Source organism: Buceros rhinoceros, unplaced genomic scaffold (assembly GCF_000710305.1).
Source record: "Buceros rhinoceros silvestris isolate BGI_N320 unplaced genomic scaffold, ASM71030v1 scaffold5714, whole genome shotgun sequence".
Taxonomy (NCBI): Eukaryota; Metazoa; Chordata; class Aves; order Bucerotiformes; family Bucerotidae; genus Buceros; species Buceros rhinoceros.
The window spans coordinates 6244-18838 of NW_010409911.1; positions in this window are offsets into that span (position 1 = coordinate 6244).

A 12595-nucleotide genomic window follows, 5' to 3' on the forward strand; every position below is an offset into this window, starting at 1 on the left:
TGTAGTATTTGCCCCATTCCTTCCAAATGGACCTGCTTACGAAGAAAAAAGATATCTAAATTACCATCTTACACAGACACCCAGTTCCATCACTGTTACAGGAAGAAATAAGCACGGCTTTTATGCACAGTCAACCAAAATATTTGAGCCATGCCTGAATTTCAAGCTATGTGGTGCTGATGTTAAGCCACCAGGTGGGCTGAACCTAAATACAGCCTGGTCCATCGAACCAAAGGAAATGATGCTGCAGTTGTCATGTTTTATACCTTTCAATTGATCTACTCTCATAAACCATTTAAATTCATCTTACTATTACAAGGAAGTTAAAGGAAGGTAAAGCCTCTTATTAAAATAAATAGCAAGCACTGAATAATGGCTACTTCAAAATCATAAGCCAGTTACACAGAACAAGTTATTTGGTAAAATATTCTACGTGATTGATAAACCATAACTTCTAAAGATAAAGAAAAAAATTACTATAACTGCTGCAAATTACAATTACTGCTTCCAATTTAATTGAGTAATGATTTGCAAATCATTACATTTTTGATTAGCACTTCGAAAGAAATCACTGAAATGATCCATTATTCATTTTAGTAGGGAGCAGGTAGAAGTCTGTTCTGGAGCTTTAGTTTTTGCAAATCTGTGTCTTTTTTTCTGCTGTATCAGAATATTAATATAAATACACTCCAAGACACATGAATGTGCTACACGGCGGTAACTTCACTAAGTCCAGAGAAACGCACTGGCTAACTCACTCAAAGTGCTATTAGCCTGTTTGCCCTTTTCTGATATGAGACAACCTACCATAAATTCAAGTTATTGATAACAGGCTTAAAAAGAAAGTAAGTTTGGTGCCCCCAAAATAATAGCTGCGTAGAATGTTTCCAAACGAGTATCACATATTTGCCCCTCTGGGCTTATATTACTGGAAGAATTCTTCAGTGGTAGCTACAGAGGAAGCCATTTTCTCATTTTATATGCACAGAAATATTTTACTTCAATGAGGAGAGGAAGAAGCTTCTGAACAAATTCAAAAAGCTTTTAGTTTACATTAATACATATATCTTAACATATCTTGTATCCACATATGCAACTTATCCTTGTTTTTTTTTAATGCCACAGGGAAGTGAAAGAAACAAATAAACCATACAAACACTCTTCTGGTGTAGAGCTGTAAAGGAATACTCCATCACCAATACAAAATAGCACATGAAAAAGTAAAGAGACATCTGTATTTCAATTCTGGAGCATGAGGGAATACGTCTTTGAAACAGGAGGAACTATATAAGACTTAATCAAAACATTCTGAAACTGTATTTATTAAACATCAGCTATGTGACATCTCATTAGTACAAAAATAGATATTGATTCACAGAAACTGCCTGATATGCTTTATTAGGCATTCACACATATTCACACATATTAAATACATAACTATGCAAACAGCAGTTGATACAGTGTCTACACAATCCTGCTTGTTGGGCCAAAACCTACGGCTACAGAGATGTAGCTTCTTAAAATGTGTTTGACAAGGCCCAAGTCCGATAGCAGTTACACTACCATTAACATATGAGGCACTATAACAAGGGAACAGTATTATACAAGGACTGTTCTCATCCAGAGAAGCAATCACTAAGGAAGTGATCACTAGGAAGAACAGCTTATAGCATGTTCACAAGGAAGCTAGCCTTTCACCAAGGGGGTATCTCTTCTTCTCCATACGTTGATGGCAACACATGGCAGCAGTTCATTCATCTGAGAAATGCAAAAAAGGCTTTAAAAAGTTTTGAAATGAGGTGTTCCAAGGCACCTGGATTCAACTACTACACAAGGTACAGGAAACCAAAAAGGTCACTATGTTAACAAAGTCAGCAGAAGATAACCAAATTTATCTTCTTAATCAAGATCATGGTGAGCTGACCCTGGCTGGATGCCAGGTGCCCACCAAACCCACACTATCACTCCCCTCCTCAGCCAGACAGAGGAGAAAAAATATAACAAAAGGCTTGTGGGTTGAAATAAGGACAGGGAGATACCACTCACCAATTACTGTCATGGGGAAAACAGACTTGACTTGGGGAAATTAGTTTAATCTATTATCAATCAAATCAGAGTAGGAAAATGAGAAATAGAAACTAAATTACCAAACACCTTCCCCTCACCACTCCCTTCTTCCCAGGCTTAACTTCACTTTGAAGTTCTCTACCTCCTCACCCCAAGTGTCACAGGGAGATGGAGAACAGGAGTTGGGAGTCGGTTCATTACATGCTGTCTTTGACACTCCTTCCTCCTCAGGGGGAGGAATCCTCAGACTCTTCCTGTGCTCGAGCATGCAGTCCCTCCCACAGAAGACAGTCAGCCACAAACTCCTTCAGTGCAGTCCCTTCCATGAACTGCAGTTCACAAACTGCTCCAGTGTGTGTCCCTTCCATGGAGTGCAGTCCTTCAGGAACACACTGCTCCAGTGTGAGACCCCATGGGGTCACAACTCCTGCCAGCAAACCTGCTCCAATGTGGGCGCCTCTCTCTCCACGGGTCCACAGGTCTTGCCAGGGGCCTGTTCCAGTGCAACTTGTCACGGGGTCACAGCCTGCTTTGGGCATTCACCTGCTCCATCATGGGACCCTTGACAGGCTGCAGGGGCACAGCACAGTCTTCACCACAGGCTGTAGGGCAATCTCTGCTCTGGTGCCTAGAGCATCTCTTCTCTCCCCTTCTTCACTGACATTGGTACCTACAGTTGTTTGTCTCAGATATCCTCACTCTCACTCTCCAGCTGCAATTGCTGTTTGCACAGAACTTTTTCCCCTTCTCATTTAGAAGTGCTCCCACCATTGCTGATGGGCTCAGCCTTGGCCAGCAGCAGATGCATCTTGGAGCCGGCTGGATCAGCTCTGTCGGAAATAGGGGAAGCTTCTAGTAGCTACTCACAGAAGCCAGGCACTCCTGTAGCCCCCAACACTACCAAACCTTGCCACGCAAACCCAATATACTTTCTCCAGAAAGAGCTCTAAGAACACACCCTTCCCTGAACAGACATCCCAGAACTGTTCTGTATAACTCACAACCTCAAGCAGCCCCAATGGAAAAATAAAAAAAAAAACCCCAAAACAAACAAACAAACAAAAAAACCAACCAGAAAACAAACTGTCAAGAGAGGAAAAAGAGTAAAAAACTTTATTCTTCCCTCAAAAAAAAGAACAACAAAAAAAAAACCCCGAAATGAGACCAAAGAGAAAATTCTCTTCAGCAGTTCACAGTTCTTTTCTAATACTGATTTCCCTATTCTAAGAATGGTTTTGCTTGCCCAATAGACTATGTATATATAAAGACTCAGACAAGTTGCAAATTCAAGTTGTTTGACTTTCAGGGTTACATTTTTCTAAATCACTTTCTGTAACACTGTCCAAAAAGTCAGTTTCCTAAACAGTGGAAACATTTCAAAAGACAGAGTGACTGTAATAGAAATGAAAATTATTATTTTTCCAGTGTGGCCTTGGACAATGTTCTAAACTTAATTGCAGCAATGTGTCAAACATACTATCACAAAGGAAGTGTGAAGATCTACAGATTAATAAAGCTAATCTCTTCTGTTCACTCAAGAGTGCCTACATTTTTTTGAATTAAATCTGCTAATGGAGTAATTTTTCTGTGGTGATAACACTAAAAGGAGAACACCAAACATCACCAGTGTGTTTGATTTTCCAAGTGAGAGGACATTTCATCATGGCTGTCTGCCTAAAGTCAAGAGGAAAGTGTCAGAAATACTGCAAGATGTGATCATGTTATCTCTTTAATATTTGTATACCAAAGCCTCCTAATCCTAACTAGAATCTGAAATACAAAATAGAACTAGACCTTTGAAATTCATTCATAACTGTGTTACAGCAAACTGCAAATTATGTTTCATGAGCTGTGACCGCTGTAGGTTTGAAAACTGTAAATGAAAGTTCAAAACCGTGTTACAGATAACAATTTAAGGGTTTTCCAACACCATATGGTGTGGAGTTCTGTCAAGACAAGCCACAGGTTTCTCTGATGTCGCATGTCCACAGAACCTCACCTCTCAAGTGGGGCTGAAAATAATAGCACAGGGCTATTCTCACAGAGCACTAAAAACCTCACAGGGTGATAGCAAGAGTTGCCCTACATCCAGACTCAGCAGTAAGCTAGAGGCAGGTCCTAAGTGACTCCTAGGTCAAATATAGCCTGCAGCCCAGAGCAAGAATACTCAAAGTTAGTAGACTATCACAACTGATAGTACATGAGCTCTTTTTGTTTTCTAACAAAATGGGTAGAAGTACAGAACTATTGGAAGGTTATAATTTGGTTTAGACTATAATCAGCTTGCTTATAACTGGCATGGTGATATAAAAACTAACACTTGGCCATAGAAGCTTTTAGCTAAGACCCACTGAACCCACTGAGATATAGGTACCTAAATCATCGAATGGTTTGAGTTGGAATGGACCTTTAAAGATCACCTAATCCAACACCCCTGCCATGGGCAGGGGCATCTTTTACTAGATCAGGTTGCTCAAAGCACCATCCACTGCAAAATGCTTTTGTGTTTGAGCTCAAACACCATTTGCACTCCCGCACTCGAACAGCAGATGTCATGCACCGAGGACACCTTGTATGGCAAAAGGAATTTTTTATATTTCCAGGAATTTAAGCCAGTTCACTACTCAACTGAAGTCAGACTGTATCAGTACTAGATCTTTGTATTAATATTCCCCAATAAACTGCCACTTACAGAGTTCAGTATGTGGTAACAGCTGTTTAATAGGATTCCTTTTATTTTCTTCATGAGTATTTATACACTAATTCTGTACAGCTGAAGAGGGGTACAGTTTTCCTCTTAGTACCTCTCTGAAATTTCACTAAAAATCTTTATCCTCTGTGTGTAGATGATTTAGTCTACGTAGTAATACTAGTATACACAATCAGCAAAAGCAGAGATTATGTTAACCTTTATCAATTGGAAAATCTTATAAGCATATTCTGAGCTAGGCTTCTGTTGTGAAAATTGTTGTACAAAGTTGTGTGATCTGCCCAAGAACTCTACCTCCCATCATAAAAAAATCTCTATTCAATATGGCAGATGAAGGCTGATAAGGAAACCTGAAAGACAAATGCAAATTCAAGGCATCAACTACAGTTCCTGTAAGATGTGGAGACTTATGAAAATTAAACATTTGATGCAAAATACCTGTGACAGGGTTTCAAATCACCTCAGTTTGAAACCACCCCAGGGACCTTCATCTGGAAAAAAAAAAGTATCAATCTCTTCATTGCACATAAAAATGATTTTATTTTAGTAGAAGTGCTGGAGAGAACACTTAAAAATTTGGCAGACATCAGGTACCTAAAGGAGATGTACTGGACCAAGTCCCAACTTTCAAGTAAAACATTTTAGCTTTTAAAGCTTTTCTAAGAGTGGCATTTCCTGGCAGAGAACACGTGACTGAGAACAGATCTGCCTCCTAAGTCCTGCGCTTGGACCAAACTGACCTAATATTATTTTAGCACGTTATGACAATTCTAAACTAGCGTAAGGTCTTCAGCCCTCGTTTCAACAAGAGGGGGAAAATAACAAAATAGTATCAGGGAAGTTTTATAAGATGACATAAAATTTACCCAACATTACAATCCTGGAAGGATACAGTGATTACAAAAAGTTCAAACAGAGAATGTCCCTAAAATGTCAGTGAATTCAAATCACACAAGGACTACAGGAGAAATAGAAAGCTGGAAGAAGACTCTCCAACAGTAGCTATTAAGGTTATATTTTTCAGCTACCTCAAAGGGGAGAGGCTGAATCTTATTTTGCTAGAGAGTAGTTCTGTGTATAATAGAAATGTTATGTTATGACTGTTTTGAGTGTAACAGCTTAGAGTTAAAGGAACACCACCGTGTAGCCAACTAAATAAAACAAAAAAATGTGTTCAGAGACTCAAAGAGTGCAAGAAACTTTACTCCATCATTTCATTCTTCCATATTATTAATGTGCTAAAAATAAAAACAGATTAAAAATAAAAGCTGGGAGTCATTCTACTTTCACTCAATCTTTCTTCCCTTCTACCTCAGTTTTGCAAGCCAAGGTCAAAGTTTGCAAGTTGAGACACAAGCAGCTTCAGTCTCTGGTTGGAATTTACTAAGTCTGATACAGGAGTTACTTCGCTGGGGGGTACTTAGTTCTATGGCAACAGCACTTGCAAAAGACAGGCTGGCAGAGTATATGCTCAATAAAGAGATAAGAGGAGATTTTTTACTTTATTTCCAAAAATTGCTCCAACTTTCTTTCCTCCATCCAAAAACTAAAGGAAAAAAAAATCCAGTAGCCTTTCTCTCACTACTCAGAATTGGGTACATCAATTGAGTCACAATAGTACAAACGGATGACAAGGAGGATCAGTTTCTAGATATCAACAAACACATTAGATCAGGTATGCATTTCCAATTCCACAGTAACTAACCAAGAATCAGATTTACAAAGAGTTTTTCTTTGTTTTATAGCAACAATTTGCTATCATTTGGCTTATAAACATGAAAATTGTTTTTTGAAGGTGCACTGCAGGCAGCTTCATAGTTAGAAAACGGAAAGAAATTTAAGGAAATTAGGAAAAAAATTAGTTAGATTAACACCTGACAGAGTTTGGCAAAAATAATAGCTAGAAACAACTAAAACAGGCATCACTTAATATATGCAACCATATACAGTAACTATGAAAACAATTATGAACAGCTGTATTCAGTACTACCTAAACAGATCTGATACAAAATCCAGACTGAAGCAGAAGTTATGAACATCTGAATATGAAGTAACTCTGAAAAATGTCATTTGTAATAGAAAATTTTCAATAAATAGCTTCCCTGACCTCATTTGTGTAACTTGCCTTTGCTTGATCTAAAATGAAGCTTAAAATCCACAAAGTAATAAGTGTCTGCTTCAATTGCTGAATACACTAAGCCACTGGACCTTAAATGACTTTTAGACAAAAGGATGAAGTCCTAAGGCTATATGTTTTGACCTATTATGTTTTGAAACTGTTAAGAGGACTCACGTGCCCTAGACATACAGTTAAAGCTGCACCCAGTTAAACAGAGTAACTTAATGTTTCCTAAACATAATGAAAAAAGAATTAGAAGGTGTACAAGTGGCAATAATAATCAAACAGCTGGTCACCAAAGGCCTTTCTCTTCTCAAAAGAGGTAAACACACCATTGGCCATATCTTTCAAACAGCCTCTGCACAGCAGTTTTCAAAGAGACTGAAAATTGTGCACAAAAGTACAAACCTGGTATTCTACCAACAATCAGAAAAGCCTTTTGGTTTTCTTCTGTTACCTGAAGAATAAATCTCACTATTAATATAAGAAGCCAATTGTATGAAATGTCACAAAGAAAACAGAGCTGAATGCTGTTGAACATGGCTACAGTCTACCCTCCAAAATGTGAAGGGCAGCTTTAGTCACTGAGCTTGTCATAAGCAAAGACATTGGAGCTTTTTTCCTTGTGTTAGGTTGACATGGTTCATGGTGGTATTGCTACAAGGCTGCCAGCCTGTCATCACCTCTGATACAAACTTGTGTTTTCTAGAGCTTTAAAACTTTGCTGGTAACAAATAATTAAAATGAAATTATGTAAGAAGTAAACCTGTTTTCTTCACAAAAGGAATCTCTTCTAACAGTACTCTCTATTATTATTACTAATTATAGAAAAACTATCATGTCTCTTGAGAATTTAACACCCATCCACAGACTGTCAGAGGGCCTTAAGTAAGGAAATGGGAAGCATCTCCACTATCAGTACTAGAGCTGTTAAATTGCATCATCATCATCACTCTGTGAACAAACAATTTCCTTGGTTGTCCATAATTGTCTTAAAGGCTCCATTACAGACAATTCAAGTGGGTAATCCATTTTTCAAACTTAGACTACCATTAAGTACAGTTATACAATACCTGTAATCATTGATCTATGTAAACTATTTTGTTCAATATTTGATTTATACTTCTTGGCCTATATTATCAATAAAAATTTTCATAGCTTGGAGGAAAGGAGTAGGTACTGTAATTTAAACAGAACTGTAGGACTTCATAACATTGTTGTGAACTCCTTTACCTCTATCAAAGAAAAGAGTAGTATCTGTAAGGTACACCTTACCACACCTCTCATACGGTACAACACCTCCGTATCAGGCACCTCGCAGCCACTCATGAGCACAACTATAACCTCTCTAATAACGTATTTCCATGCTGCGTTCATCACTAAAAAAAAAGAATGGCATGAAAGAACAAGGTTTTCGGGGAAAGGTATGGATAAGCACTACTAAATCAGCTGCCAAGTCAAGAAGACTCAGATAAGGTGAGGACTTCAAAACGAGTGAGAACAATTTCTAGGAAAATCTGATGAAATCTCACTAGGGCCTAAACTTACAGAGTATTTTTTTTTTTTTCCCAAAAGCAAGCCTGTTTTTAATTCACAGCTCAAGAAGCCTACTTTAAAGAAATAGGAGACAAGGTAAATGTAGGATCCAATCCTGAAAGAATGAATGGGTACTGGAAGTATTTTTGTTATTGTAAGTCTTTTGAGATACACGCAGGAATAATGTTAGAACCAATGAAACAATTTCTTGTACATACAATTAGAACATAAAGTGGAGAACTGAAGCTCACAACTTCAGTACGCAAGATACTATGAACAGAAACGTAACCTAAATATCTACTGAACAGTACACAGAGGAAAAAGTGTTCTTACTTCCTTTATATACAAATACAGAAACATTTGGGTCAAACAGGAATATCTGTTTTAGTCCCCTGAAAGCTGCAATTATAACAGAAGGAAGAAAGAGAAACCATGAATCTATTCCATGTTGAACTACAGTATTAGAAAAGGGAATGGGAAAACAGGGGGGTAACTTACATGGTTTTGCAATAGATCTTAGACTACAGCTTTTCTTTTAAACCGTCTTAGTACAAACTTCTAAGAACATATAACCATTTCTCAATTAACCAGGGCAGATAGAAGAGAAAATTCATGCTAATGCACAATTTAATCATCTTGTATTATTCCTGGGAAGAAGCAGGGGTAAACAGAAAGATTTAGGTAGAAAGCAGCTTTAGCCAGTGTAATGCAGACAGGTGCCAGCTACAGATCCTGAAATGTCAACTCTGATTAGGGAAAAACAAGGCCTAGTTAATTCATAGAAGTTCTTTAAAACTTTGAATACAATTAGCAGGTAAAACCAAAACCTTTTTGAATTTTTTTTTAATCTGTAAGAGAGAACTCAGGTTTTTTAATGAAGAAAAGAATGGTAGAATTGGAATTAGGATAAGAAGTGGTAAAAAGATGCAAAACATGTTTGTTTAGGGTTTTTTAACATTTTCAACCTAGGACTTCAGTTTTGTCTTATTATTCTAGTGTTTCCAAGTGCATATGCTCATTACCTGTCCTCTGTAACAAGTTCCCAAAAAGGGAAGGGGAATAACTCCCTCTTTGAAAAAGGCAAAGCCATGATAAATGGTAAACTATGCAAACTCAGCTGTGAGTCACACATTTTAAGAAATGAAACTTTACAATACTGTACAATTTGCAATCAACTGCCACATAAAAAGTTTAAAGTTCTAGAACACAGAAAACCAGAATAGCAACACTACTTCTTGCACTTTACTCTTCGATGCCTTCATTAATGGAAAATGAAGACGTTAAAATTAAAAATGGGAGAAGGACAAATATCATAAAAATATGATCTACAACAATAATAACAATGCAAGTTATTAGGCAGCAGAGTAGCAATTAGATACACTACAATACCTTAGTGGCCCAAATATTTTCATTTTCCTGAGATGTGTTCCCCATGAAACACTGGTTTTAATTTTTAAAAACTAGAGATTTATTGCATTGTGATACATTCTTTGTGGCTCCATCTCCCCTGAGCCACAAAGCTAAGAATGTTTTGTTAGTCCAATAATAATATAACGCTATACAGAGGATTCAGTCCCAGCATAAAAAGATCTACCATTTCACATGGTGCAGTATTTTGGTCTGGTAGCAGAATGATGTCATTATCCAAGGTTATGGCACTTTACAGGCATGCATGGGTCTACTGAAGAGAGGTCAAAGGAGCCTTCTGTCAGTAGATTACAGAACAAAAAAAAAAAAGAATCTTTACCATAGAATGATTTATTCAAATGAAATTATGCCTCATTGTACTCATGCTCCACCTTAAACCCACTAATTTCTCCCACTTCAGACCTCGTGATACACTATAATTCCAACCTTTTCACGAAATACACATGATCTTTCATTCCATTCTTCTTCCAGTACGGTGCAAATTTTTTCCTCTTCCTTAGAAATGTTCCCAGATGAACAGTACCGGCATCAAACTCATAAAACATTCCAATCCAATAGAAATGCTTTCCTCACGACTGGTCAGTAATCGAATAGGGGTCTATTAGTTTGAGTACATACTCCGGCATTTTATATTACACACAAATGGACTGATTAAAGCAGTACACAATTAAAAAGACATGATGTTCAAAAAGATGCCCTCACATGAGCAGGCAATTTGCAGTACATGACAACACTGTGAAAGAGAACCTGAGTGAACTAATATATATGCACAGCAGACAATCAATGCCCAGGAGAGAACAAGAGGGCTGAACTGCTTGGCAGGAAACCTGTTCCGCAGGCCTAAGCTCAGGGCTGCTGCAGAGGACAAGCATGTATCTATCCTTTGGAGACCAAAGGTTATACAGGGCCTTCTGCAACAATTACACGAGGTCAGAGAAGACATATTAATGAGCTGGGAGAATGAGACAGTGAAACACCATACATATTATACAATTACAAAGGTCATGAGTAAATTCCTGCAGATGTTACATAGAAAGACTGGGCTGACAAATGATAAACTGGGCTTTCCTCTCAGCTGTCTTGAGACAACTGTTGTTGAGACAAACTGTACACGAAACTCACCCAAAAGAATCACAGACCGGCAAAGCAGAGGTGAAAACTAACAGCACAGGAAACAAGCAATATATGGGGCGCTGATAAGTAATTGGTGCCCAAAGGAAAGCTTTCAAGATCTAGAAATAAACTGGTTTCATCAGAGACACACGGTCTACTAGCAGTAACACGTATTTAACCACTTAAAAAAAAACTTCACGTACCTCAAAAAGGAAGGACAAAGAAAAGTAGGGACACATTTTAAAAAGAAACCAGCTATTACATATAACAACAGCAAAACCACGCTTGGGAAAGAGCAGTGTCCACTTAAATGAAAGTTTCCAAATTACACCATCAGATTTATTGCCAAACTACTGCGGAAAATTGTATTTAATATAAGAGCAAGTAAAAATTGTTAAAAGCTGCTCAGGAACAGAAAGCATACATAAAGATAGCAAACACTGATTCTGTCAATAGGTGTGCATCTCTTGCAAGAAGCAAAATATTGACAAAAAAAAAGAAAAAAGTTGTTGGCCATCAAAAAAAAAGCCACAAGAAACCGAGACAAACATTCCTCATTGGTTATTGAAGGAAAGGAAGTCAAAAGACAGATAAATAAAATAGGATGATTTTCTCCTCTCTAAGTACCAAGAAAAATCTTGATAAAGGTTGGCAGTACCTCAACAAGTCTTGGGTCAGAACACTGATTTTACTGTTATAATTAAGAGCAAAGAAAAGATCAGGAGTCTCTGTCAGAACCATTATAAGATACAAGAATTATCTTGGTTAAATACTTCTCAGTAGCCTTTTGAAAGAAATGAGGATCAATACAGAGAAGTATAGAAACACGTAACAGAAGCAGCAACAATCACTAGCAATCTCTACATCGCGCAACAGAAAAATCAGTTGTCCATAACAAAAGCAATGGATACCAAGTCTGAAGGGAGAAGGTATTTAGTTTAATTGCCTCTGTTTGTTAAGATAGTTCCTGATTTTTAAAAGAGCAATGATCACATTGTGAAAATTACCACCATCATTAAGGTCTGTTGCCAACTAAAACAAAAATACCAGCGCCAACCAACACTCCTTCCCCCCAGCATTCGGTATTCAGGAATAAGATTATCTCTTGGAGAAAATATACCAGCAGAACTCACAGAACCGAATTTTGCTGCTGAACTGTCCTACCCAGACAAATTAAGGTGTCCTTAAAAATTCCACTTTCAAGAGTTCAATTAGCCAACTCACAACCTGAATGAATTACAACCACTCAGAACAAGAGCCACAGCGTTGGGCCCAAGACGGCATACAGCGTACCCACTGCCAGTACGCAGAATAATAAGTACAGGGTTGTTAATGTTGTTTTTCTTCTTAAGTAAAAAGAAAATTGGAATGCAGCAGCTGGAAATAGTGTTATTATAAGGGAAAATTCTACGCACCTTTTCTTTGTGTGAAATTCTGTCCCATTTATGACACATTATTATTTACATTCAAAGCAAAATAATTGGAACTTTACACACAAAACATTGTATGTAGACAATAAATATAAAAAATTATAATCTACAAACAGATTCGAAAATCTGCATTTATGCACAGAAGAAGACATTTTTATAAACGGACAAACTGCTGTGTGAATCTTTAAAAAT